The sequence below is a fragment of the Bombus impatiens genome, unplaced genomic scaffold, assembly GCF_000188095.3.
Source record: "Bombus impatiens unplaced genomic scaffold, BIMP_2.2 scf_0452, whole genome shotgun sequence".
NCBI lineage: Eukaryota > Metazoa > Arthropoda > Insecta > Hymenoptera > Apidae > Bombus > Bombus impatiens.
In genome coordinates, this window is record NT_176871.1 from 107,314 (window position 1) to 134,167 (window position 26,854).

The 26,854-nt window shown below is 39.0% G+C and overlaps 1 long non-coding RNA gene across 1 annotated transcript in view; it reads left to right on the forward strand.

Moving 5' to 3' along the window:
* The first annotated feature begins 3,996 nt into the window (after positions 1-3,996).
* Positions 3,997-26,854, forward strand: part of LOC112213048 — a 118,875-nt gene continuing 96,017 nt past the window's right edge. The window contains exons 1-2 of the long non-coding RNA XR_004461940.1: positions 3,997-4,079; positions 4,609-4,748. This is a non-coding gene — a long non-coding RNA (uncharacterized LOC112213048). The remainder of the gene's footprint in view (positions 4,080-4,608; positions 4,749-26,854) is intronic.

The window sequence follows — 26,854 nt, forward strand, 5'->3', positions numbered from 1 at the left end:
TTTATTTCCAACATAACAAAATTCCAAATCGATCTCTTTTTTAATTTTTGTCTTCTACGGAACACTTTTCATGTGATCCAAACTGTCGTACGAATTACTTCCACGTCCAATATATTTTTCTACGTAGCAGTAATTTTCCTTTTTCTGAAACGTTCGAAGCAACTATCTTCATCGTTCTTTTCCATCAGAAGATAAACGTAACGCGTCGTATATTTTTCAAATTACCACAAAAGCAAGTTACTCGGATGTTTGATGAATCTAACATTGCTATGTACCGATAAAAATTATCAAAATGACCGGGTTTCAAAGTCAACGGGCGTACTCGCGGAAGCCGCGACTATTCTGTGGGCGTCGATCTCGTTCCCGGAAGCTGAGAAATCCGACGATATATCGGGGGTCAAGCGATCCGCTTGGATTCGAGACACAAATCGGTGGAATGGCGGTTGTTCACGGTAGGTTGAGCAACATCGAGGAAGACGTTGCTCGCGATATGATTAGAGGCGAGAACTCGCGGTTAGATCGATAGCGGAACGTTAACGGCGTGGAAATCGCGACGATCTGCAATTTTCTTTCGCGCTTCCTGCATCGAAGCGCCGCGATGCAGATTCCCCCATTGGCGTCGATTACTCAATGAAATCGAGATCGATTCGATATTTATTGATTGTGCTTCCCTTCTTCTTTCTCCACTTCGTTTTCTCTTTTATCCTTTCGCGTTCGATAAGATCAGACGATTCTTTGCAGATCCACCGATTGGCTACTACGGCAACAATCTTGAAACGTTTATCCTGTGATTTATCTTGCGATCAAATACGGAAAAAATACAGCTATAGGAAGAAGAGTTTGAAGAAACAAGCGAATTAAAGTACTATACGTGAGAATGGCGTTTTTTGAAAGACACAACTTACAAAAAACTAATCGAATATCGATTAACACGCATGAAAAGACGGAAGAATTTACAGTGTCTTCTATCGAAGATCAATCAACCTCTCGGAATTTAATTCTCAATCCCTCTGAAGGAGTTTCATACAGCTGCATCGACTAAACGAAAGTAGAAGGGCAATTCTTTAGAGAAATTCAGTTCTATATTTATTTCACACTCTTCGAAAATAACTATCTGTTCTACGAAAGAAGAAAAATTCGACCAGTCCACGAGCTCTTTCATAAAATTCGCAATTCCTACAAGTATTTCAAACATCGTGTAAAATTCGTTAAATCCAGAAATCGACAAATCGCTGCCGTACAGGTAATTAACTGACTTACCAAAAAACGAGAAGAAAGGAAAAATTCAACGTTTCCCGTAAGTCCGCTCTGACTTGGCCGAAATCGTTCGAAAATCTGTTCGCTGAGAGTCAGTTCAACAAACTCTCGGCAAACATAGCCAGTCTCCGTCGTGGCAGTCTCTTACCCTCGAGCTCTGGCCATCCGGAGGGATCGAAGTCACCGGGGAACACAAATTCGCGTGTCCCATCTAATACCATAAATCTGTCATCCGGCGGCGGGGGAACAAGCTCGTTTGACTCGCGCTGCTTTGTCGGTGTGGAACGCGGCGGAATTCGCAATTTAGGCTCGTCGCCGGGCCGCGCGTGTAAGAATCAGTCCAATCGAGGGGATCTCCGTGGAGGCAGCGGTCGGAGCCGCGAGAAAGAGATAATTCTTTAAGGGGGCCCACGTTGTATGCGTGTATACTGTCTTATACGTTTCTCTGTCTTTCGCTTTTCTTGCTCCTTGTTCGCTTCTCTTTCGCCGCAACCAGGCACAAGGTGTTCCAACCCGGAGGAACTGGACAACGAGCCGTGGAAGTGTCCGACCTTCTGCCCCACGCTCCTCCTCACACCGTGGATACACCCCCGACAATATTGTAAACAAAATGGTACCAGTATTTCATTGGTAACCCGACACCCCCTTCGTTGAACCCACACGCATCGCCTTCCGCCGCCTCCTCGTATCTTCTTCCCCTTTCTCCAACTCCTCCCCTTCTTCTTCTTCATCTTCTGCTGTCTTCTTTTTATACTTTGACCGACTTGTTTGGCTCAGGTTTGAGTTTTTTCGCCGTTTCGCACTTGGACTCGACGCGAACGGTTTTTGGCAACCAGTATCTGTCGTATATGTGGTAGGTTGATCATTTTGCTATTGTAAATATCGGCTGCTGGTCGAAGATAGGAGATTTTTATGAATTTTAGCGATCGTTAAATTTTCAATGAAGCACGTTGGTGGTCGATTTTTGAAAAGCGATGATTTTTTGGACAATTCTTGGTCGTTATAGTAGTTGAGTTAAGTAGAAAAAGAGAGAATAATCGTACGGCAGTTAGGCCGCACTCATTTTGAAAGCCTCTGTACTTATTTTAACGAGTAAATTCTCTTGGAAGGAGTTCTTAAATCGAAAGATAAAGCAGGGAAATAAATACGGATCTTATCTTGAAAGTTTCGCAAAATTGAACGACTCTACGTAGCTTAATAAATGTTTTCCTCGATTCCAATAAACATATTAGATTGTAACGTATGTTCGTTCGATGATGCAATAAAAGTAGGATGGTTTTTATTACAGTGCGTTATTTGCATATCTAAAGTGGTATACAAGAGGAGTTTCTTTTATTTTACATGTCGTTCCAAAAATAATTTCGAATTCCATAGATACTGTATTGAAAACGAGACTAGCTTTAGATCGAACGAATCTTATTTCCAGTGAAAAGGGAGCGGAATATCGGTCATCTAGTATTTCACGTGACTTCAATTGAGTTCTAACAACCCGACCACGAAGTGTCGACCGTCATTCGCAAGAAATCTTCGAGCCCAGGTGCAGTCATAGTAAACCGATGTCAAGGAATCTCGCTCTGATAATAGGGACTGGTTCCAAAGGTGTCTATATACGGTTGCCAGAAACCGATCCAAGCGTTTCACTTTGATCTCGAGGAACTGGTCTTGAAGAATCACCTAGAATTACTCGGTCTAACTCCAGTTGTTCAGATCTACGTGAAATTTCACTCTGGTCAAGGAAACTGGTTTCTGTGAACATAAATACAATCACGGAAACTGGACGCAATTGTAAGAATTCTTACACAGTCCTCGTTCTTAACAATTAACCTCATAAACTTCCTTTTAATTTTAAGTCTAACAACGCTCTCCCACTTTTTTTTCCAATAATGAACTAGGCAGCTTTTCCCGCGCGAAAGAAACTGGCTGTATTTGTAATCAACCATTTCAAGCTCTATATTCGATCAAATAAAACGAGACGCCGTTCCGTCTTCAACACGTTAATTGACCTTGTTTTCTCTGGGCCCATCTTTACTTTATCGAGTTAGCAAAGGTAAATAAATCTATGTGGTCAAAATCTAAAGGAAATCAAAACCTAATTTAGAAATAGAAAGCTACTTCTATGAACATACACATTTTTAACTTGATATAGAAACCTACTTGTATAAACATTCACATCTTAATCGTTTCGACATTAATGTTACTATAAATCGTAAAGTAGCTTTTCGAGAGATCGTTGTATTATTATTATTTTTCTGGCACCATTGCATAGAGCTACGTATCTCATTTCAGAAATTAAAAATCCGTAACTTTTATAAAACTTGACTGTGTATTATAGTTTGCATTATGATATTAGAAAATTCCGTTTCGATAGGGTTAGGTGAAAAAACTATAAATAGTAGAACATCCACTGATTACATTTATTGAAAAATGCTCATAAACTTTACATTATTTAGGATTTTACATATTAAAGCATAAATGATGCGAATAAAATAAGATTTATAATAAAACACCTAGAAAGTAACAGCAGTGAAAAACAATTCAACTAATTTTTATAGTCGACAGTGTATCTGTCAAGCTAGATTAAGCTTAAATATGTATTATTTAATTAACAGATTTAGCAAATGATTTGTATAATGATACAATGAATACAACGCGATCCATTATGATTATGAAAATCGTAAATTGATAATGATTGCGCACTAGTAGTTTGCGCATCACGTGACCACGCGTCTGACGCGACTCGTAAACGTAAATAGCGTGTCGAAGATGCAAGAGTGAGAAGCTCAAACTGCGTTTTAAATCATCGAACAATCTTCCGTTCACAGGTAAATCGTTGGACAAGTTTGATTACCCACTTCTCGCAAAAAAATCGATCAGAAATTGCATTAACAAGGTCTTAATAGCGCCGGCCAATCTCCATTCGAACAATCATATCGTTTCTCCTAGTGGTTATTCCCTTTTTGGAACGATACGAAACGATTCTAGGGAATAAAAAGACGGAAAAGACGGAAAGATGGTAAGGAACGTTGATCCCGCGGGAACGTTAGCACTGGTAGAAATGCAAATCCAAGGGAAATCGAGGCTGTAAGAAGTTAGCTTGGCAAACATGTGGTTAGATGGCTGAGGTTGGCCCAGGTTATGATAGGTTCGCGTGGTTGGGCCACATTAGACAGATCCACGGATCGAGATCTCGAATCGTAGAAATTCCCCGCTCCTCGACTCTCGACAGAGAGATGATACTCGGTTATTAGGCGTGTAACGCTGTTCGAAGCCTTTTCCACCGCTTTCTATACGGCCAGCCGGCACGGACTTCTCGTACACGATTCATCTTATACGAGTTTGCATCGTTTTCAGCGTGTAATTCAGCGGTTTTGATTCTACCATTCGGGAGGAGGAATCGTAAAATCAGGGAAAATTGCGGGACACCTTCCTTTCCGGATTCGCGACCCGGATAGAAACCGCCTTGTGGAATTCTTCGATTGGATCGCGTTTTGGTAAGTTGTTAATCAATTACTTAAAGTAGATTAGAGCGAAGAAGATTCTAGTGTTACTTGAGAGAGTGTTTATTATTTTATGACTAAGATCGTTTTAACAGGTTCGATGTAGAGTTACCGAGATTGAGGTTAGGTTATGTAGATTTTACTAGAAAAATTGAACACGAATCCAGCTATTAGAAGAATAAAATGATTAACTGTAAGAAAATTAGTACTAGAATATAGGATCAGTTTTTAATTCTTTGTAAATTACATGATAATCATTTGTGAAACCGATGAGCTTGGCACACAGATTAATCGAAGATAGATTAGAGATTAGATATAGGTAGATTAATTATAAAACATATAATATAATACATGTGTACAAATGTACTTGATTTAAGACTGTTGTGTCTCGCTTTTTAAGCTTGTACATTAAAAATTACTTACGTCCTTCAGAAAATTTATGGTTAATATATTCCGCAGTAGCTCTTTTTATAATTTTCCTGTAAAATAATTACCAAACTCGTGTAAACATTTTTCAATTCCATCGAATATTCTTCAAAATTAACTTTAATTTCTCAGTCTAACCATTATTTGAATATTACAAAACTAATCTTGCAATTCCTCATATTCTTAATCTGTCAAACTTAATTCAAATCTACTTCACCAAAATCTAATCTCACTTTACAAAAGATACTACCAGTATCCTAAATACAAGTACTAAATGAAAATATTGTTAAAATATTCGATTTACCATCTACCACCATTCTTTTCATAACCTATAAAAATATTTTAAAATAATCACGTCGAACAGGTGTGTAACACCTTTCACCCCACCCCTTTTAATCGATTTATCGAAAGAATGAGAATAGCTGGAGAACAATCACGGAAGGAATTTCACGAGTTTCTCCAGCAGTCGAGGAGATCGGACTTTCGTTCGATTGTATATTACGACACCGGTTTCGCTGGCTCTCGAACCGACGCGATAAAAATGCGTGCACCCGGCTGCTGAACGAACAACGTCGCAGCTGATGGACTTTATGCTGACGCGTTGAACGTTCTCGTAAATTTGCATAAAGTTCGCTGGAACGACGATCCGGCTGCGGTTAAGTCCGTTTATAGGACTGGTACATATAAGGAGGGTGAGTTATTGGGTTCGATATATAGAGGTAATTTACAGAAGCGTGGCTAATGATGGCATAATAAATGTGTTTTAATTAATTGCTATTTGAAGAATATCTTCGACATCCTTGAATGCTAATTTCGAATTTCTGTAGTTTTTAATTGCTTTAGGCAATGTTTAAGAATCATTAATTTTTGGAGATTAGAAATTTCTTTATAATTCAATATTCTTTTTGAATAAAATTCTATTAGCTGAGAAAGTTAATAGAAATTCTTTTACTTCTAAATATTCAAGAATGAAATAGAACAGTTTGTAGGTGCAAAATCTCAGTTCATTATGAGATAATTTTAATACAGAAAATTTATTTAGAATACACGCATGTACAATTGCGGGCCAGGGAAATTCAGAATTTTTAAAATAATTATGAATTGAAACAAATGTTCTTTATTTTTGCAAACCTTTGTGAATTTATATTAAAATACGCTCTTTGAAGCATCGATTAATATAAGAATCAGAGATTCGTTACAAATACACTGTAATTGATTCGAATAAATTTTTTATCTTAGAAATATCGTTAATGAGCTGAGTGTACAGATCTTCTTATTTTATTGCGGTATATTTGGTTGATCGAAATCCGCCGGCAGGAATTTTCCATAGAATGTTAGGATGATGTGCTTGGTGTATTGTAAATGAGGCGAATCACGCACTGGTATCAGCATGTTTAATAAGATGCCTTTGCCAGCTAGTAGAGTGATCATCGATTTCCACATTCTTACGTTGAACTTCTCTGGATTCCACTCGAACCGATTCCACTTGACCGCATACTTGTTTCAACTTCACTCTTTTGAAAAATTTCAATCATTTACATACAATGTAAACTTCCAGAATTAATTCTGATTTTCACGAGATAATCTTGACAGAGATTTCCGTGTTCTCCATGAAGTTCCTAATTTACCATACCGTTTAATCTTTAAATATAGTCTACATGATATCGAAATTTATATTTTATCTGAACTATGCTTATGCTTATGCTATTTTACATAAATATATGTAAAATAACTACACCAGATTATATCGTATCTGATTCAAATCACTGTAGACGACCCACACCTAACTTAAAGTTAGTTGAGATTTATACTTTTTAATCTGCATCCATCCTAAGTCTATTGTATGAATTTTAAATGTATCAACAGAAAGTTCATCCAAATTTAATTCTTATTTTTACAAACTTATAGTCATTTAAACAAACTGCAGTTAATACAAATTTATGTAGACTTACTTATCATATCATTCCTGCATGTAATAAGAAATTCAACTCGTATCTAGACTTTGCTCAAACGATTTTAAAACAAATTAAGCCAACTTAGTCAAATATGAACTAAGGATTATAATCGAAGTGTAGCCGTTTGATTCTTAATTCTTGAAATTCAATGTTCGCAAGATTTCCAAGTGGAATCTAGTCCAACGTGTATTCAAATCTCATTCAAAGAAACTGATGCAAATTTCATCAATATCGAAAAATAGCCATCTCGATGCATTTCAATTGAAACTCATCTTAAATTCAAGGCTGGCCAAAATTTTCAAATCGAACCACTCATCCAAGCAGATTAAAACAAAAATTTAATTGTATGGCGAAAACATCTAGTCCTCTGAATATATTTCTAATCAAACTCAATCGAAATTCAGACCTCGCAAATTTTCAAACTCGATCTCCACGAATTCACGTAAATTCTCACACAAATCTCCGCATATAATTCCCATCTCCAATAAAAACTTTTTATTAATCTTTGCTATCCAAGACACTTCGTACATTAAAACAATTTCAATGGCTGGCCAAGAATAGCCATTTGAATGCACACGATCACAAAATATTAATAGTCCCTGTGAATTCATATTTCCATGGTTAGTGATCGATCGATCGATAGACGATCCACCGGAGGAAGTCACGTCGAGGAATACTTCTACGATCACCAGACGTCTATTGGCGGAGGGGAACGATATTACAATGTCGTCGCGATGATTATAACGCATTCGATCAGAAGAGATGTATCGTGGCGGGCCTATGCATTCTCGGTTCGAACACGCTCGGGATGCGTGCGTATGCACGGTCACGTATCCTCCTCGAATACTTCCACGTGTTCATTATCGATCGATCGGACGCACGGGTAGTTTAGTATCCGGCCAGAAGTCACTCGAGAAGTCCACCGATTCTATTCGTGAGCGGTAATTGCGAGAAAGCTGATCGTGATAAGCCCTTCTAATAACCTCCTGTTCTTTTCTTCCCTTCTTCCTCGTCCAAAGGGGAAATTAACCTGCCCGCTTTCGAGTAATAGAGACGTCGGGGAAAGTAACCGATGGTGCGCGCAAATTTCTTTTTTTTTTTTTTTTTCTTACGTTTTGAAACATTCACGGTTTGATTTTCTCGCGTGCTTTCGGATTTTTGTCTAGATTAATTGAAACCGATAAATTATTTCCTTGTAATTGACGGATCGGTAAGTCCGATCAATTATTTCCTTGTAATTGACGTATCTGCAAATTGAATGATTACGCAGGTTAGAGCGGTTTGGTTTTTTGCAAAGTGTATCACATCGTGGAAGTTTCCTCATGTTTTATTTGGTTGCAGGTAGCGCTAAGATTCCGATTGCATTCGTTGGCTGTGAAAACTTTGGAAAAGCACGCGTTACGAGCGCGTGGGAAGATGTAATCAACGTGATAATTGAATAATTGTTCCAACATATAACCTGATGAAATCTAATTAACGCTATTTACATTCTGTATTTGGTATACTGTAACAATCTCATCCCTTTGTCAGTTTTTTTATTCAATCTTCTGTAGCACAGTGTAACTGATCTGAAAGTTCTAGTTAATTGGTAAATGGTAAAGCAATTCTTCGCTAAAAATTCGGCGATTTTTATTCCAAGCAAATGTATTCCAAGCAGATAAAATCCAGTCGAAAGCGTCTACAGGCTCCGTTCGGTATTTTACAAAAATCTTATTCCTTCGCTATTTGCCTACTCGAACCTGCTAGATGTAACACACTGCAGCTAACTTCGAAATTATCTTAAAACCTCCTCGAAACCTCTCTAACCTTTTACCGTTTCGACCAACCCAATCCTGTCCGCAAATAAAGAAACGAACAGCAGAGTAAAAAGGGAAAGAGGAGGAGAAAAAAAGAAAAGAAGCAGCACCTTTTCCTCCATCTCGCGGTAATAATATCCCGAAAGATAAAACGCTGTTCCGCGATCCCTCATCGAGATGAACGCTGGCCGCGAATCAACGGGTGTCCCGGAAAAATGCCGCCTGCATTATTCGACTCTCGTTAAATCGATGCATAGAGGCGCAATTTGAACGTGTGCGCACGGCAACCGAGGGCAGCGGTCGCGAGGGATCGCTCGATTTTACGCGAACAACCGCGATAACGTTCCGGCCAGTTGGAATGGAAAACGAGAACAGGGAGAAGAAGGAAGGTGCAATCAGCTTAATGAATAGTCGCCACGCGTAATTACGGTTGCCTTCGAGGCGAATCGAGATCCTCACGAAGCTTCTTCGTGTGATTGGAGGGGATCCGATGGATTCTTCGACTGTGTTATCTGATAATCTTACATTTCTTTTATCTCTGGTCGTCGATTTTGATCTTTCGGTAGAAGTGCTTCTCGTGCAAATGAATGTATGGTTTCAGCGTTGATGAGTGGTTGGTTTGGAAGAAGTCATTGAAGTGGATGGTTTGGGCGTTTGAACGTGTTCGAACGTGTTTCAGAGAAGATGGAGAAAGTTCGTCAAAGAATTTCGAGTAATGTGGTACTGTTTTATGGTGGTTGAGATGTTTCTACCAGGTGGTTTGTAATTTCTTTCAGCGCCGAGGTTAGACTTGGCTTGTTAAGTCTGGTTAGGTTAAAGAAACATTGTGTAAGATTCTGTAATTGCTCGTAAGAATCAGTTTTATCGCGTGAATGCCACTTTCGCATCTTTTATTCTGATAATCAATGTCCACTTTCAAGAAGATTTTGCGTTTCCAAATCCACAGCACTAACTGTGATTCGATACTATCTAAAAGTTGAAATTTCCTTTATCGCTACTAAATCCATTCTCAAAGTTTCAATTACAAGAATTACAGCCTATTTCTAATCGAAGGATCCAACAATCTCGTTCAATTTTCCAAAATTCTTTTATGGCAAAGACGCTATCTCAAACTTTCCAAACCTGCAACGCTGACTCGAATCAAGTACGATATTCTAAGAATCGAAAGCAGACGGAATTAACTGCGGATGTTTCAGCAAATTCATATCTTCGTAGAGGTATTACTTCGTAAAAATATATTTTTATATAAAAGTAGGAAGAAACGCGATCTAAGCAATTCTGCCGATGGAAAGTTACAATAGACGCTATACCCTTTGTATATTTTATATATTTCAATATATTATGCGCATTCTGCGGACTTTTACATTTTAAATTTCCCATAAACGCATAAAAATCCGCAATCTAAACGCATCATCAGTTACCGTACAGAAACCATTGAATTACCATCTGTTCCCGATCAAAAGTTGCACCAGCCTCCTCCACGCGTGCTTCAGTGTATTACCATTCACTCACTGACCGCTCCACTCTCACGCTATTTACACACATATAACCGACACATTTATAAGCCGCTTTAGCCGGCTCCCCCGAGCTGTCCTAGAAGATATACTCGCTACCATTAACATTATTATGTGAGCCAGCGCTCGTCAGTGGGGATAAGTGAACGCGGCCGGCTTATTAAATTGCTGGTGTAACATTACGATTTACAGGGCAATAAGAGAGTTATCCAACCAGTGGCTCGCGAGTACACGCGCGTTAACGTTGCGTGTCTTTCCGCTGTAGGGTGTATATGGCGTTGCCTCTTCAAACTTCTTTTACCCTAACCTCTTCTCTCGTCTCGAGTAATCGTGGGTATCAGTCGTTGGGGGCGTCGAAAAATGTAACGAGATATCATGGCGACCGGTAATCCCCCTGTAAGACGATATTTGCGAATTAATTGCGATTAATGATAGCCAGTCTGGAGAAGGAGATGGCAGAGGGGTGCTTTCTAGGAAAGATGCTGCTATCGTTGAAATGTTGTTTCTTCACGAACGTTGGTGATTATTATTCTAGAGGCGGGAACGTCGACCAGGTAATGGCTATGATTTAATGGCAACGGTGAATATTTTTGGTATATCTGTGGCAGAAGGAGGAAAAACAAAAATGAGAATCAGGGGATCAGATCTAACGCTAAAGTTGTGGACAGTCGTCCCGCTTCTTTCTTGTCGGATGTTCCGTTTTCAAGTTTAAGTTTGGTTCACTGAAATTTTACTAAGCCCGAATTAGATTAAATTGGGAGACTCTTTCGATCTTCTTACTAGGTTTACTCTAACTTCGCGTTGCATTCAAGTTGGCTTTAGATTCTTCTTAAATTCGAATTAGAGTGAATTACGTCAGACTCGAATCGTTTATAATTGAATATAGCATTCAACATATAATAATACAATCTTCGTTAAAGATATAGAAAACTATAAGAAAGACACAGGTTACAAAATAATCTACATACAATTAACATTCTGCTGACCCGCATAACGCGGAATAGAAAAATTCCAAATCTGTAGAATATAAGAATTCCTACGTAACAGTGGAAAATGCAATTATCGAAAGCGCGGTGCGAGATTTTCCTTGCGTTACAGATCTACGGTCGAAGAGCACCGAGCTTAAAGGAAAAGGGACGGTGGAAGGGTCGTGGAGCGTATAAAAAGGAAAGAATAAAAACGTTAGAAAGATTCAGCGGAGGGGCCCTGGAGGTTGCAGTGACTGCGAGCAGCTCGTCTAAAAGGAGTCCTAGGCGGGTTATCGGTCGGTAGAGGCCGAACAACATAGCAATTATCAGCCATTCCTCGCAAATAGCTGATGGTTAGTGATAATTATCTGCCGAGAACGCCACGCCATTGGGGCAGCATCGCGTACGAACGATCTATATACCGGGTGCCTAGAGCGAAAGCGTCCCCCCTTCTTTCTGTATCGAATCACTGCGCCGTTCTATTTTTGTCTCTGTCTTTCTATCGGTGTTCTGCATTTCTATCTTGCTCGAAATTGACAGTGATGTTATGATAATTCCTGTTCTTTCGTCACGAGAGGAGAACCAGATCGTTCCTTGGAACTCTCGGACGAATGAGTTTCTTAACCCATCGGCGGTTATTCTCTCAGTTTGGTGCGACGGTCGAGAGGAATTTGTTCAGATCTCATGGTCGTGTCCGTAATGCATAGATAGTAATTTGTTTTAATTGGAAGATATTTGTATTTCGTATTTTTAAGAGTACAACTTTATACTTTCTAAGACGATTTCTACGATGCGAAAGGTTTTTGAGACGTTGTTTATAATTTCTGGTAATCTTGTGACCAACAGAAGAATCAGGATTACTTAGTAGCAGCGATTGATCGAAGCGTTAGTGTTTTAAGTTAATAAAATTATGCTCTTCCATCCATTTGAACTTCTAATCCCATATATTTTCATACTGACGTGTTATTTCATGGTCATTGTATCTCAGTTTACTTGGCTTCAGCATCAACATAATGTTAATGAGATTTTATATAGACATCGGACTGTAGATTAAATTTATTGGAAAGCGATAGAAATTTACAGAATTATATATGGACAAATCGCAGGAAAAAGGAACTGCCAGTTAACGGCTTGAAAGAATAAATTTCTTTAAAGGGATAGTATCGGAGAGAATTCTCGCTTACGGGAAATACGATCGATAAATTATGATCGTTGGTTGTAATAAAAGCGGAGAATGTGGAAGATTTTCTTAAACAAACTGGCAATTTTTTAGCCTCGCTTTTCTTTCTTTACTGAAACCAGGATAATGGCTAGGATATGCGGCGAACTTTTAAAAGGATGAAACAACGTTGTTGACTTTAATGTTGGCAGTTTAGCAGACATTGCGAGTAAAAGTGCGAACTGGCTCGCTCCGTGTAGCGCTTAGAACTTTATTATAACCTTTAAATAGATGTAATCTCGAAGTCATTACTGTTTACCTCTCAGGTATAGCAATCAGTGTTCGAACATAATCACGTTGGAGCGTGTAATTTGCGGGGCTGGTTGTTTACCGTGTCCCAGGCGTTTGCATTATGCGGTTCACTTACTTATTTTGCAATATTCGATTCTATGGTTACCGATCGAGCAGAATTTGTAACTACATAAACTAGAAATCGACAGCCTGTCACTGTACAAATTTTCTATTGTCACAAATTTATCGTTGATTCAAGACCTAACCTCGACGAAATCGCCATAAATCGTGGCTTTAATGTCAAAAACGCATCAGTTTTCTAATACTCGATAACATATTATGTAAATTGTAAATTTATAGCGACATTTATTAGGTTCATTCGTATGGACGGTTCATGACGAGGCTTGCCGATGATGACGACAGTTCTCACGAAAATGGTCCTTAGGAAAGCGAACAATAAAATACGCACAGTGAAACGAACGTATAAATAAGGAAGTGTTTACTCGTAAATTATAATCTTGAAAAATCTATGTCTATTGATAGAAACATTATTTCTATTTCTTCTCTATAGTGTAGAATTTTAAAATACGCTTCTTTTACATATACTTTGGAGTACTATAAATATCGAAGGATCTTCAAATTTAAATTTACATAAAAAGCATTTTCACGTTTGTCGAAGAAAATTTGAAAGATTTCACTTAAAAAACGATGACATAATATGGTAGACACACAGATATAAATTTTTCCAAGACTTGGAACAATAAAAAATTAGATTTGTATATAAATCCTAAACCAATCGTTAACTGAAACAAACGAATAACTCTAAACGGCCGCACCTTTTTACAACACAAATTACAGCAAATTGCAGCTAAATAGAGGGACGTAGTTTACGACGGTAGACAGCCTTGTCAAAATATACTGATCTCTCTGTGTTAAAGTTTGCATGGAAACCTATGGAACGAAATCTCAGAATGATCTCTGTTCGAGGCAAGGGAAAAATGCAAAATGGCCAGATAAAAGGGGCGGCACGCTCGAGGGGGGTCCCAGGGTAAACCGGGACAGCCGGTCGTTGCCACGGCAAATAAGCCCGACGAATACGTTCCAGCAACAGTGTGTTAAGTACTGGCATTAGGGTAATAAGCGTGCAAAGAGAGCGCCGTCGGCCTATCAGCGTCTAAGCCGGCACAGAAGTAGGTACGTGCCTCCACCCACCCACAGATCTCTTCCTCGTTCGTCCTTGTTACGCGAGATTCACGATCTCCTATCCGGTAATCCCATGGTTCGCGTACAAACTGATGGTGAACACGCAGGAAAACGTACCGGTTGTTGTTTGCCTTTTTGGTGAATTTCTGGATTTCTGTTGCTCTTGCAGATCGTTTAGACCGATGTGAAATACATGGTAGTCGAGGATTAGATTTTTTACTAGGTATTTTTGTTGCACAAGGTGCGAAGGAAGCTCCATGCTGGTATATTTCGTTTTTATCGATGTGAATCAGCCTTTATTCACTTGGTTTGTAAACATTTTTGAAGCAATATCTATTTACGAATTTTATTCATCAGTGTGTTCCTTCGTTGATAGTTGTAAGAAGTTTCGTTTACTTATGTTTTACTTATATTGCTGTAAATCAGCTTTTACTCGATTCATCCATAAATATTTCGAAGAAACGTCTCGGTACTTTTATGTAGTGGTTGTAATAAGCCCTATGTACTTACTACTTATTCCTATTCCATTGTTATCAATGTGAATCAAACTTAATCCATTTCATCTATGAATACCTTTGTACACCTATCTAATATCCAACTATCGATCCATTGCTAATGATTATAAGAAGCTCTAACTATTTAAATTTCATTTCCATAAATGTGAATCAGCCTTTATTCGCTGCATCTATGAATACTTTCGTACCGATGGCCGGCTACAAAATCTCACTGATTTGAATAATCCATAATTGATAATCGTAAGAAGCTTATCTACTTACATACCATTTCCATCAGTGCGAATCAGCCTTTACTCTACTCATCCAAGGATGTCTTCAAACCAACACCTACCTGTGTACACCATCCTATTACCATCCAATCCAACGTACTTACTTTCTTCATGCTTACATCCACCTTGAAAGAACACCCATTAAGGATCAAACAGTAATCTATCATATATAACGTTATAAATTCGCAATACCTATCTGCTTTAATTTTTATAAAGTCGACGAAAAAGATATTAAACGAATACCTGAAATTCCTTTTCACCGCCACGATATTAACAAAGCAAACCAGATAACGCAGATCGATGGACCAAAGAGATTGCGAAGGAAATATCGCGTTAACTCTTGATCTTCGATGAGTTCGAACAATTTCTTATAACCCGCTTGCAGTCGAACCCGTATGAACGCGGCTTAAGGATCCTGGCGCGAAGTTGCGCGCGCTGAAAGCGCAGATACGATCTGACCGGCTAAATTGTTTCGGATTGTTGGTTAATTGGGAGCTCGTTTTGGTCCTGCAGCTCTGGTCCGGTGCAAGGGGAGACTGCGAGAACAGGGTAGACAGAGAAGAAGAGGAAACACCGGTGTGCAAATGCCTCGCCCACCTACCCCATGGTGAACCAATAATCGAAGCTCGATATAGCGAGCCGACCTGGTGTTATCCAATCGTGGACCCGGTTGCCACGCAATTGACACGCTCTCGTATGGTAGGGGATCAGGGGGTGGTTGAGGGTGTTTGTACTTGTATATATCCATATGTATATGTATATACACACAGTTACATACACAGGAACGAAACGATGCACGGGTGAAAAAAAATATGGACGAGGAGGGTTCGAATAAATCTGCTCGGTAAATACCGTCGTTTTTATCTGCCCGGGAAAAATATCGAGGGGGGCTTGATCGATTCCCTGTTTTTCGCCGCTTTTTATCGCGGCTCCCTGGCGCTCGTTCGATTCCCGAATTTATTGGACGCTGCTCGGTGATCAGAATTGTAGATGACTGTGGTGGTTCACGTGATTATTCGTAAATTACAATGATTTACAAAGGATTTTTTATTCGTTAACGCATGAACTTTCGTACTTTATCTTTGGTATTTTGTATTTTATTTACACATTTTGCACTGAATTTATATTGCCTACGGTCATTTTTTAAGTCCTGGCAAGAGAAGCTTCTGTCAACATATATTTACCAGTTTTGAAATGTAAGTCAGAGAAATTCGATAAGTTAGGGACGGGAAATGATTTGATCCTTCGACGAATGTTTCATCGGTTCATTGCAGAAGATGATTAAATCTTTTTATGATATATATGAATCACGAAGATACAGTTAATCCTGAAAATAGATACTCGCAATATCTTTTATAAGAAATATACGTATCTTACCGTAAAATATCGTAGGCTGAATTTGTGATGATCGATCGATATTGTAAAATCAGCAGAAAAATTGTAAACCATCTATGTCTATGTATAGGACGATCATATAATAATTCTTGAACCTTTACAATGTTCTTTTTCACTATACGAATAAAATAATTGACGTGGCAGGAAGACATGAAATGTAATTGCACTTTTATAGAAAGTAATAAAATAAAAATTCGATGTTCGTCTATCGCGATGAAAGTCTACGCATGGATGATAAAAGTGGCGAAAGCAGGGTGCTCCGTTACATTGCATTGTAAATGGGGGTTTGTCACGCGTCATTGACCACGAGCTCGCGATATATATTATTTAGTAACGTCCAGCTGCGTCGCGTCGCGCAATCAATTTCTATATCGGCTTAATTACCATTAATAATGGATCCAACCAGACGTTATTAATGGATCGATTATCGGCTCATCTGATATCGAGCGGTATCGCATTTCGACGCCTCTTCCACGTTGCCACATGATTACAATCCTCTTCCATTTCGACCATATTTATTTTTTGTTTCGCCGATAAAATTACGAGAATGCACGCGAATCGTTTCCTCGAATAGACGAAGCGAGATTCTATCAGGAGAGTCACGGGGCTCATGTGAATAATCGTAAATTTGACAGATTTTAAATGATATCTAGATTTTGAAAACGTCTGATAATCAGAAGCATTATTTGACATTTTTTTTTTTACATTACTTTCGTTCTTTTCTCTTCTCTTTAAGTATTTTCACTATAAATCGAATAAAAAATGGAGAAGATTTTTTAAAGTTACAAATACTGTACGAAATTGTAAAAATGTTCTATAAAATATTCGAAGTATATTATTCATCGTGATATTCGTTTTTGTAACAAACCTCTGCTTGCGTTCCATTTCTTTAATTCGATAAAAACGTGAATTGCCATAAACATCCGCTGCCTAATTATAAAACGTAATTACGAAAAAAAATTTCTTAAACTCGCTAAATTTCTCCTACTGAAGTATAAACGTAAAATACTTTTACTTCTTCGATTAATCAATACAATTCCGTGTTTACATTTTTCACTTGTCAATCAAAAATTCCATTACGTATTCATAATGTTTTTATCAAACGATATTAAGTATTTATACCGAGTACATTAAGCGTGTAAAGCCGTGAGAGTAGCAATAAGTAAAATTTTACAGGGAACGCGCGAGGGTGTGTTTCGTGACAGGCTTCGTTCCCTCTTAAAAGAACACTCATTTTCGCGTTAGTGGTATTTAATTGCCGATGGTATCGCGATGAACACGTGAATCGTGAAAATAATTGTTGATGAGATTTTATAGATGTTACTAGAACGCGAATGGAAGAAGCGCATATAAAGGGGTTGATTTCTCTATTCGCGTTAAAGGGTGCAACTTTTGCAGAAGCTTTTCATTGGCCAATAATTTCGCAGAATAAATTGCGGATTGGGTTCTGCGGATTTCGATAAAATTCAGACGGAAAGAGAGACGTAAGGGGAGATCTCTGTTTATTACGCGATCATTTATTTCCACGTTAACGCTGTTTAATTGTATTATCGTGGTTTGGGAAGTACGTAAGAGACCGCTGATTAGATTTTGCTAATTTTCATGAAATATAAGTGGCCGTTTGTTATTCTCATTCTGTGCTATGGTATCTTTATTATTTCATATTATCTTGCTAATGAAATCTTTATGAATTCATATTTATGGAATTATAAATGTCAAGGCTTATAAACGCCTTAGGTTTATAGGTAACATACAAATTCTCTATCGAAGAAATTCTTTCCCGAAGTTTTTTATAGTGTACGTATACTGCCGCAACTCGATTCTGAATTAAACGAAATTAGCGAGTTATCGACAGTAAGCTTCTAGGCAAATCGTCACTCGCTAATTTATAATTCTATAATTCTCCACTCTATCTTATTATCCTGTCTTCTCGCAGTTATTTCTAATTTCCTCAAAGAACTACCGCACGTAAATTATAATATATTTCAATTTCTACAAATTAATATGCCTACGTATAATATTACAAATATCCTCGGTGATTATCATTAACGTCCCTATAGATGATACATCACCAGCGATAGGATACCTCTAACAACAATTTGTCAGAATCTTATCTGCTCTTTATACACCAAACAACGTTCCCGTGAAAAATTGCAATCGCCAAGCAAGGAGCCAATCAGCCGACAATTTTCATTAAACGTCGCAATTACCATTTTACCATTTTTAATTCCACCGGCCTGCACGCTCTTGTTCTTTTTCAACTAAAATCCATCGCGGTATGACGAGCAATTCATGGAAGAGTCTGACCGGAGGGATCGATAAATCGTGCAAGGATAATAAAGGCCGTTTTGCATGGAATTCGAGCGTGTTTTCGGGAAGGAAACGATCTTACGTATAACGAGATGCGGCCAATTATAATTATCGTTCGATACATTGCTGCGCGGAGACGATCGTTCATAACAGCTTGTCTTACACGTGTCTGGCGAGATAACGAGGTGAATCGCGGTAATTGTCCTTTGTCTAATTACCGACCGGTTGACCGGCTGACTAATTGTTTCATCGGGTGGAAATAATGGGGCACCGTCACGCGCGTGAACATCCGCACGCACGACTCCGGTTTCCACGGCAGTCGATGCTCCAATCTGTTTTTTAGTTTCCTTTCTCTTGTTTCGCAACAAAGTATCGGAATTATTGGAAAACTTGTGAAATTTCTACGCTAACGCGTTGTCCATTGAATGGACATTTTTATGATATACCTATGACGTTAGAGTACCGCAGTTAAACACATTGGAGATACTGATAATATTGAGTAATTTAGGTCAACGCATTGAACGCCACAGATTTATTATAGTAGTACGTTTATGACGTTGAAATATCGTAGTTTGTTTCAGTGCAATATGTTGTACATAGATACGTGTGCATCAGATTGTTGCGTAATGTAAATGTTTCCAAAATATCAGATTTCTCATTAAGATATATCACTTAACTTGGAATAGAATTTTTTTAACGAGGACAGAACCTAAATAAATGTTACTGCGGGATAGTTTGGAGAATTAAAAGGTGGAAAGAAAATGATGGCCAAATTCTAATGTGTTCCATTCTTTTTGTACCGTTACGTGTTTCTCCAATCTTTTGAGAAGAACGTAAATTATGCGTACGTAGATGTTTGATCTTTAGGAAAGTTTAGGAAAGAGATTTATTAGTTGTGGTAATAAAGATAATTTCTTAGATTCCGATATCTTTCGAATGCAGACTCGAAGAACGAACTCGAAGAATCTTGGAGAAAAATCTGGAGGAAGAATCTGAGAGAATCTGAAAGAATCTTGTAAGGAAAAAATGTAGAAGAACGTGGCAGAGGAATCCAGAAAAACCTAGAGGATGTAGGAAATTTATACTTTGTATCAAAGAATTTGAAATCTCAAGATTCGCATGTTCCATCTTAAAGAGTTATTTGCTCTCGCAAAAGCTCCGACCTAAGAACAACAGAAAGAATAAAAAAATGGATGCTCGGAGTGGAAGTAGCGAACAGTTAACAGGAACCGAAAGCCTATCAATCACAGCCACGTCCATCGTCCTCGGCTATCTACGACGAGAAATTCTGCAGCTTATCATTTCCGATCATTTTCCAGTTACTCAACTGTCGTTCTCTCGTCATCGACGAGTAATTGGCCGCGAGTAGTTATTTCATTAGTGGAACTTGATGGAGAAACGAAGGGGACAGAAACGTGACATAAATCGTGGCTCATAATTGACTCTCTTTTAACCGATCCTTACCTTCTAACGTTGCAATTGGAAAAATCGTCGAGAAACTCTGTCTATATGGGAGGAAAAAATTCAATTAGAAACGAGATAAAATACGGAAGAATAAACGAGTAAATAAAGTAAGCAATGAGCAGAGAAAATCGAAATACTGTCGGTAATTACTGTTGTATGTAGATCATCGTTGGTATAATTTTTTTTTTTTTTGTTACTAACCTATCTTAATTTACAATTGCGATGGTTTAAATAAATTATGAACGCAGAACGAGGCAAATGACATTATCGAGATTAATGTACGGTTTGTTCGTGATGGTTTTTCAATCGTGATGGCGTGCCGGTACCGTTCAGTACCGGAAACACGCAACTATAGTGATGTTTAACACTCGTTCTCGGGACGAAAATCAGCGATTCCGTGTGTCTTTCAACTTCCCGATACTGTTGAAATGTTGTATTGTTCTGGCGAGTATCTTCGTTTATCCTCGAGGTGATTGCTTTTCATAGAAACGATACTTGTGCGTTTCTTTTGATTATTTCTGGGGTTCAATGAGGCAGTTCTTTGGTTGCTACTACTTTTAGGTGAACAGTTTTTCATTAGAAGTTTATTTGCTATTTATTTGGTAATTTAATTTAATTCTGGTATCTTTGCAGGCAAATATGCAAAATAGCATTCGTGAAAACAAATATGTTCAAAATTAAGGTACCTAATCTAGAGTCTCGAAAATCTTTTCTGATTTTGATCAGTTTTATCTAAACCTTGGTGTACGTAGTATATTATTTTGTTACGAATAGAATAAGATTACAGATTTCTTTATAAAGTTAATAAATTATACAGAATTCTTAAAACACGTCCAAAGAAAAAAGGGTATCTCTCACAGAAAGACATGAAAATCTACGTCAGAATCGACTCTAGGATTATTCACGAATTTCCCACAAACTCTCTCCGTTAATGCTATCACCTTCTCAATCCCAAAAAAAGACAAAAATAGGAAAAAGCAAAAGAGACACAATACCCTGTCATTATTCACTGCGTCTTATACAAACACGCGCGGGTGGTGCAAATTGCTCGAGACTGTCATTATGTCTTGCCACACCAGCATCGAAAGGGATTTTCGTTGAAGAAATTCGTGAGACTTTCTCTTGGACGAGGCATCACCGGCGATTATTCGTCAATTTTCTCCCACTAGTTTCCTCGACGCTCGATCCATCATCCATCGATGATTACGATCATGGAAATTCCCTTGTCGCAGACGAGGGAACACCGAGGCGTCCGGTAATTTCCTCTCCGCGAGAAGCGTGGGCCTCGCGAGGCGCAAAAACGCGATCCTCGAAGAGGAGGAAGCAGGTTGAGCGCGTGTGCGTACGCCCGCTTCACCGACCACCCTTTTCCCTCCTCTCTTGTCCCTCTGTCCACCCTCGCCGCGGCCTCTGACAACATAATCATCGGGTTTAACTTGCGCTAAAGCATAGTTAAACGGGCAGCTGGAGTGGCGCGCCTAAAATGTGTGTTTAACCGGCTGTCCCGTTTTTAGAATCCTTTGCGTACAGCTCGTTCGCTCGAGTTACACCGTTATTATCATTATTAGATTAATGACGGGATATCGAATGACGTTGTAGCGTGAAAAATGCACGGTGCAACCAACCGCCATCGCTGCATCGATGACTCGTTCGTTGGTTTTTGGCAACTACCGGGTGTTGCCGATGCTTTCGATTGGCTTTGGCTTAGGTTGGTCGAGTTAGGTTTGGATTTGAATGGGAAATTGTCGGTAGCGGTCGATGGGTTGGATTAGGTTTGCGCGGGGTTTCAGATGATAATTTGGTTAGTCGGCGTATGGTTTGAATTGAATGTAATACTGGGCGCGGTTGATGGTTTGGATTAGATCTGAGTTGTGTTTTGCATTAGATTTCAGTGGAATTTTGGATTAGAGCGCCAAATTTTTGAAAGTATAGTCAGTGGGTTGAGAGATAGTTTGACTAGTCGGTGGTTTGAATTGAATTATTTCTAGAACCGCGTAGTGTAATTGATGATCTGCGTTACGTTTACTTCGACTTCTGCAACTTTTGGGAATCGTTGGAAGCAGTTGGATTTGCTTTGAATTGGATTTACAAATTATTGGAAGTAGTCAGCGGTTTGCACTTGGACGATTTAGTTCAGTTTGAAAAGTATTAACAGCGGTCCATCGTTTTGTATCAGATTCTGAATTCAGTTTTCAATTAGATTAATAGGAATTAATAGAAGTAGTTCGCGTTTGGATTAGATTCGCTGGAAATTAATCGTTGCCTTGAAACTTATAGGTGTGAAAAATATTCGAAGAGAAATTTTTCTTTCGTACAAAGTTCAAACCAAATTCCATAATGTTAACCTACTGCAACTTCGTTATACCTGAAACACCCTTCATTTCCAATTAAATATCCGCAGTTAAGTAATCAGAAAGAGTACTTAACGTAAACTCTCGTAAAAATCAGGCCAATTAAAATCAAGGTTGTATTAACAGTACTAAAAATGAATCAATCGGACGTGCAAAAAACCAATCGCTGAAGAGAAGAAGAGGAAAGAGAGAGAGAAAGAGGAAGAGACAAGGACGTCGGTAAATTACACGACGTTACGAGGAAATTGATAGTCTAATTATGGCTATCCGATCGGTAGGTAAAGAACCAATTTGCTGGCCGGCCAATCGACAGGCATCGTTCGATTAGGATTCAGGCCGCATGGTAATCGCGTTAATTTTCACCGGTCGCCGGACGTGATCTTTACACGGCCGATAATCACAACCGGTGCCAAAAATCAACTGTTTAATATTAATAGGCCGATTAGATTAATCAAACTCCATGGCACCGTGCAACATCCACGCGCAACCTGCCATTGCACCTCATAAATAATACATTCGAGCTTGTTGAAGGGCGGTGTATTTACATCGACTCCCCCAAGTCGAAAATATTTTCGAGATTTCTGGGGATAAAAGATACTAGAGAAAATCGGGGAAAGAGTCAGAAATGTCTGATAAGGCGCCACTTTTGGTATCCATTTTTATATTGCTAGAGTACTTTGTTAGTAGAATCGTTAATGATGATAGTACGATACTGATCAAATAGCCATGTGATGATCACAATGATATGTTATTGATACAATGATGATTATATCGTGTGATGATGTTGATGGCCATATGATGACAACGTTGGTTCATATGTTAATGATACATAATGATTACTAATATAGTAACGATAAGATAACGCGACTAGAAGCGATATTTTGGTAAATTGATATTACATAGAATCGATACTAAATTTTAAATGATTTAGATCTATGTTATATATGTAGTGTATTATATATATGTAGTATATGTATTTTGTAAGTGGTGGTACAAGCGGAAAGGGGGTGATTCTACGCGAAAAAAGAAGTGGAAAATATAGAATAAAAATTTTTCGTTCGAGGCTTTGTTTTCGAGAAAATCGACTTTGAATTTTCGCTCGGTACGCGTGCACTTTATCACGTCTCGTTATAACGGATCTCACTGCAGATTTTTAAAAAAATTAAAAAAAAATTTTGATTCTATATTTTCCACTTCTTTTTTCGCGTAGAATCACCCCCTTTCCGTTTGTATCACCAGTTACCAGCCACCCTGTATGTATAGTTATATTTGGAATTAATTGATTGATTTAGATAAGCGAGAAGCAGGCTCATCTTCCGCCATGTTGATTCAAACAGTACGCAATTATGACCCTCGTCTTCTTGTTTCATGAACATGTAGACGTTCGTACGTCCTGTATTTCGAATTCTATAATGAGATCGTAAATCAGGGTAACTTAACCTCAACTTTAGTCTCGCTCTCACTCGATCCAGATTACTGATAGGATCATACTACTCGGTGTTCCTTGATACACAATCTCTCTACTAGTAACTTAACTCGCGATTCTAATTACGTGGAAACAAGCTAGCCCGTTTCTCATCTTAACCGCTCCTTAACACCTGCGGCTATTACCAAATCCCATTGCCAGCCTTAACGACAATTTCATCCAATAGTTTAAGTTTCATTATCGTCCCTGCAACAAATTTAAGTCGAAGTTCAGATAAACATAGAACTGTTCTGAACTAGCATAATTTAATTTAATAATTCAAAAACACCGGCTCCCTTTCACCAATACCAAATAATTCTCAAACCAATTTGAAATCGACGAACAAACGTTTCAAGAATCATACGTAACATAACCTAAAAGCGTTCATCGATAGACGGCTCGCCAGCCTCAAATCGAATCTCCACATTCGACGCTTGGCATATTCGCGTCATGTCGAGTCGTCTTCTAAATTCCGTTTAATCGGTCGTACAGAATAAAAATAGCGTATCGACGAGCGGACAAGTTGGCAGGAGCATTGAATCACGATAAGATCGGCCGTATATGCTTCCCTTAGCATTGTTTAATGAAACGGGTTCTCGGTTCTCTAATGCCATCCGAGGCAGAGAGGGTGATATTCCGCGAGGTGGTAGGCAACACCATCCTCGTATCTGCGCGTATATTTTTCACGCTACGCTTGTACACGCTTGTACGCGCGTGGAACATCCGAGACGAGCGTGCAGCGTCTGCCAGTGTGCGAAGAGTTGTACGGATATTCCATACGATGCCGGAGGCCTGATAGAGTCGTCATGTGCCTCCGTGTAATCAGGGGCTCTCAGCTGCGTACGCTTGTGTTTCTGGAGCCCATCAAACTTCCTGACAAATCTACTGCCCGACAATGCCCTGTAATAGTATCCACTTTTAGACGGTTCTTCGGCAGTTGCTTCGGTTTCTCTGGTGACCGGTTTTCACGCAGTTTTGTGGTTAACAGGTTGAGTAGGCATGGCTATAGTTCGAGTTGGTGTGCAGCTTTCGTTCGAATATTAGGCGTTCGAGAATTCGACAGAGGATGCAGGATTTGGGGAATTCCGAAAATTGCGAATTTGGGAATATTAGAATTTAAGCATTCGAGAGTTTAGGAATATAGGTATTTAGGAATTTTGGCGGCTAATTGGCAATGTAGGAGTTTTAGAATACAAAGATTCCAGAATGTGGAAACTTTGAAATTTAAAAAATCGTTAGGTTTAGAAATTTAGGAATCTTGCTGAAGTTTTGCGAGTGCAGGAGTTTCAGAAGGTAAAGATCTAAGAATCGAGGAACGTCGAAATTCTGCTTAACTTTGTAGAATTTTTAGATTCGCGAATTTAGAAACTTCGTTTGCTTCGGTAGAAGAAATTCGATCGACGATTAATGTTAAGTAGCGACTTGATTTCTTAAGGAACCGAGGATTCCTGTACTCGACGAATCTTCAATCTTGTTGATAAGAACTTGCCCTCGATCTGCTTTCAATTTTCAAGGAAAAGCGCTTTCTCGGATGCGCTTCGAACGACCTAAATCACCTACGATCACACTATATAAATTTCCCATGTAATCTGGCTTTATCGACGAGTTTCTACGAACGAAAATCGAGTTTAACCGCGTAGCAGTCGCGATAATCACGACGATACGCCGCGGCCGTATGATGCATCGTGTTGCCGCTATCGCGACACGAGTTCCAGGAAGATTAGAGCAGCTAATTAATAAAGCGGGGTTATCCGCGTTACATCTTCACGGTATTAGCCGGCCGAATGGCCGCTTCATGGAATCCGATATCTCGGGGACCGATCGAGCTTTAATAAAGTTCTCCACGCTGAACACGCCGAGAGATGGAGAGAGGTTGGTAAAGGAGCAGAGAGAACGAGAAGAAGAATGTGTTGGAATTTCGTTGGTAGAACGTGACCCACGGGGAACGGCATCGCGGGCAACGTTCGAACAGGCTTGTCATGATTCGATACTCGCGCTCGCTTGATAAACGATTCGGTTTCCCTGGGGAGCTTGGATAGGGAGCAATTGCTCGAGAAATTGAGGTTAGCTTTGTGGAGCTTGTTCGAGGAAAGATATAGGATTTGATCGAACTTCGTGCTGTTTGATAAGTTCTTTGCATAGATTCCGTTCTGCTTGATATATCGGTCGATGGGAAAGTTGGGTTTCGTGGGATAAATTTGTAAGAAGTTTGACTTATGTATTTAACATTTAGAGAGTCGGAGTGATCTTTGTAAAGACGGTAGGAGATTTTATGATATCAAGTACAAAGTTAGACTCGTTCCTTTTTATATCAGTAGCTCGATAGGAGGGCTAAAGTTTCAAAGTATAAATTCCTATGTGTAATAATTCTTCGATGTTTAGAGTATGAACGTCTTCTGTCTTATACGAAATAGATGTGTGTTAGTCAAATGTATTCGTTTAACAAAACGCTGTTGGATTTTGCTCTGCCATAGACATTGGTTTGTATAAATCGGTACAGTACCGAATCCTCGCTGTCGCCATTCAACGATCATCAGGTATAGGCGTAGTGCAAGAGTTACTCGACGACTCAATTTGAAAAAAGCGTTTAATTTGCTGTTAAGCATAGATTCGAGATACAGTCAGGGGGGAATTATTCCGAAGTAATCGGGATCGTAGGATACGGTTTCTTGCCGTGAGGAGCGGTACTTTTATCCGCGATTCATCTTGTAAACGAAACGTCTTTACCATGGTATCTGTAGATAAGCTTAAAAGATAGCCTACTCAGGGATACATTTTAATTATTCATACGGGACACCCGTGGATATATCCTTGCTCGACTTTAGCTCGTCACGTACATCGATCTCGATCCCGAGAACAGCGTCGCGCCGTCTATTTGAGAAAATCGCCAGTACCTGCTCGAAACTTCTCTTTTTTCTCTCGACGTAAGGAAGAAAAGGAACGAAGGAGAGAGAGAGGGGGAGAGAGAGAAAAGAGAACGGTATCCGATCAGCTTGTAATTTATTCGACATTTTGTAAT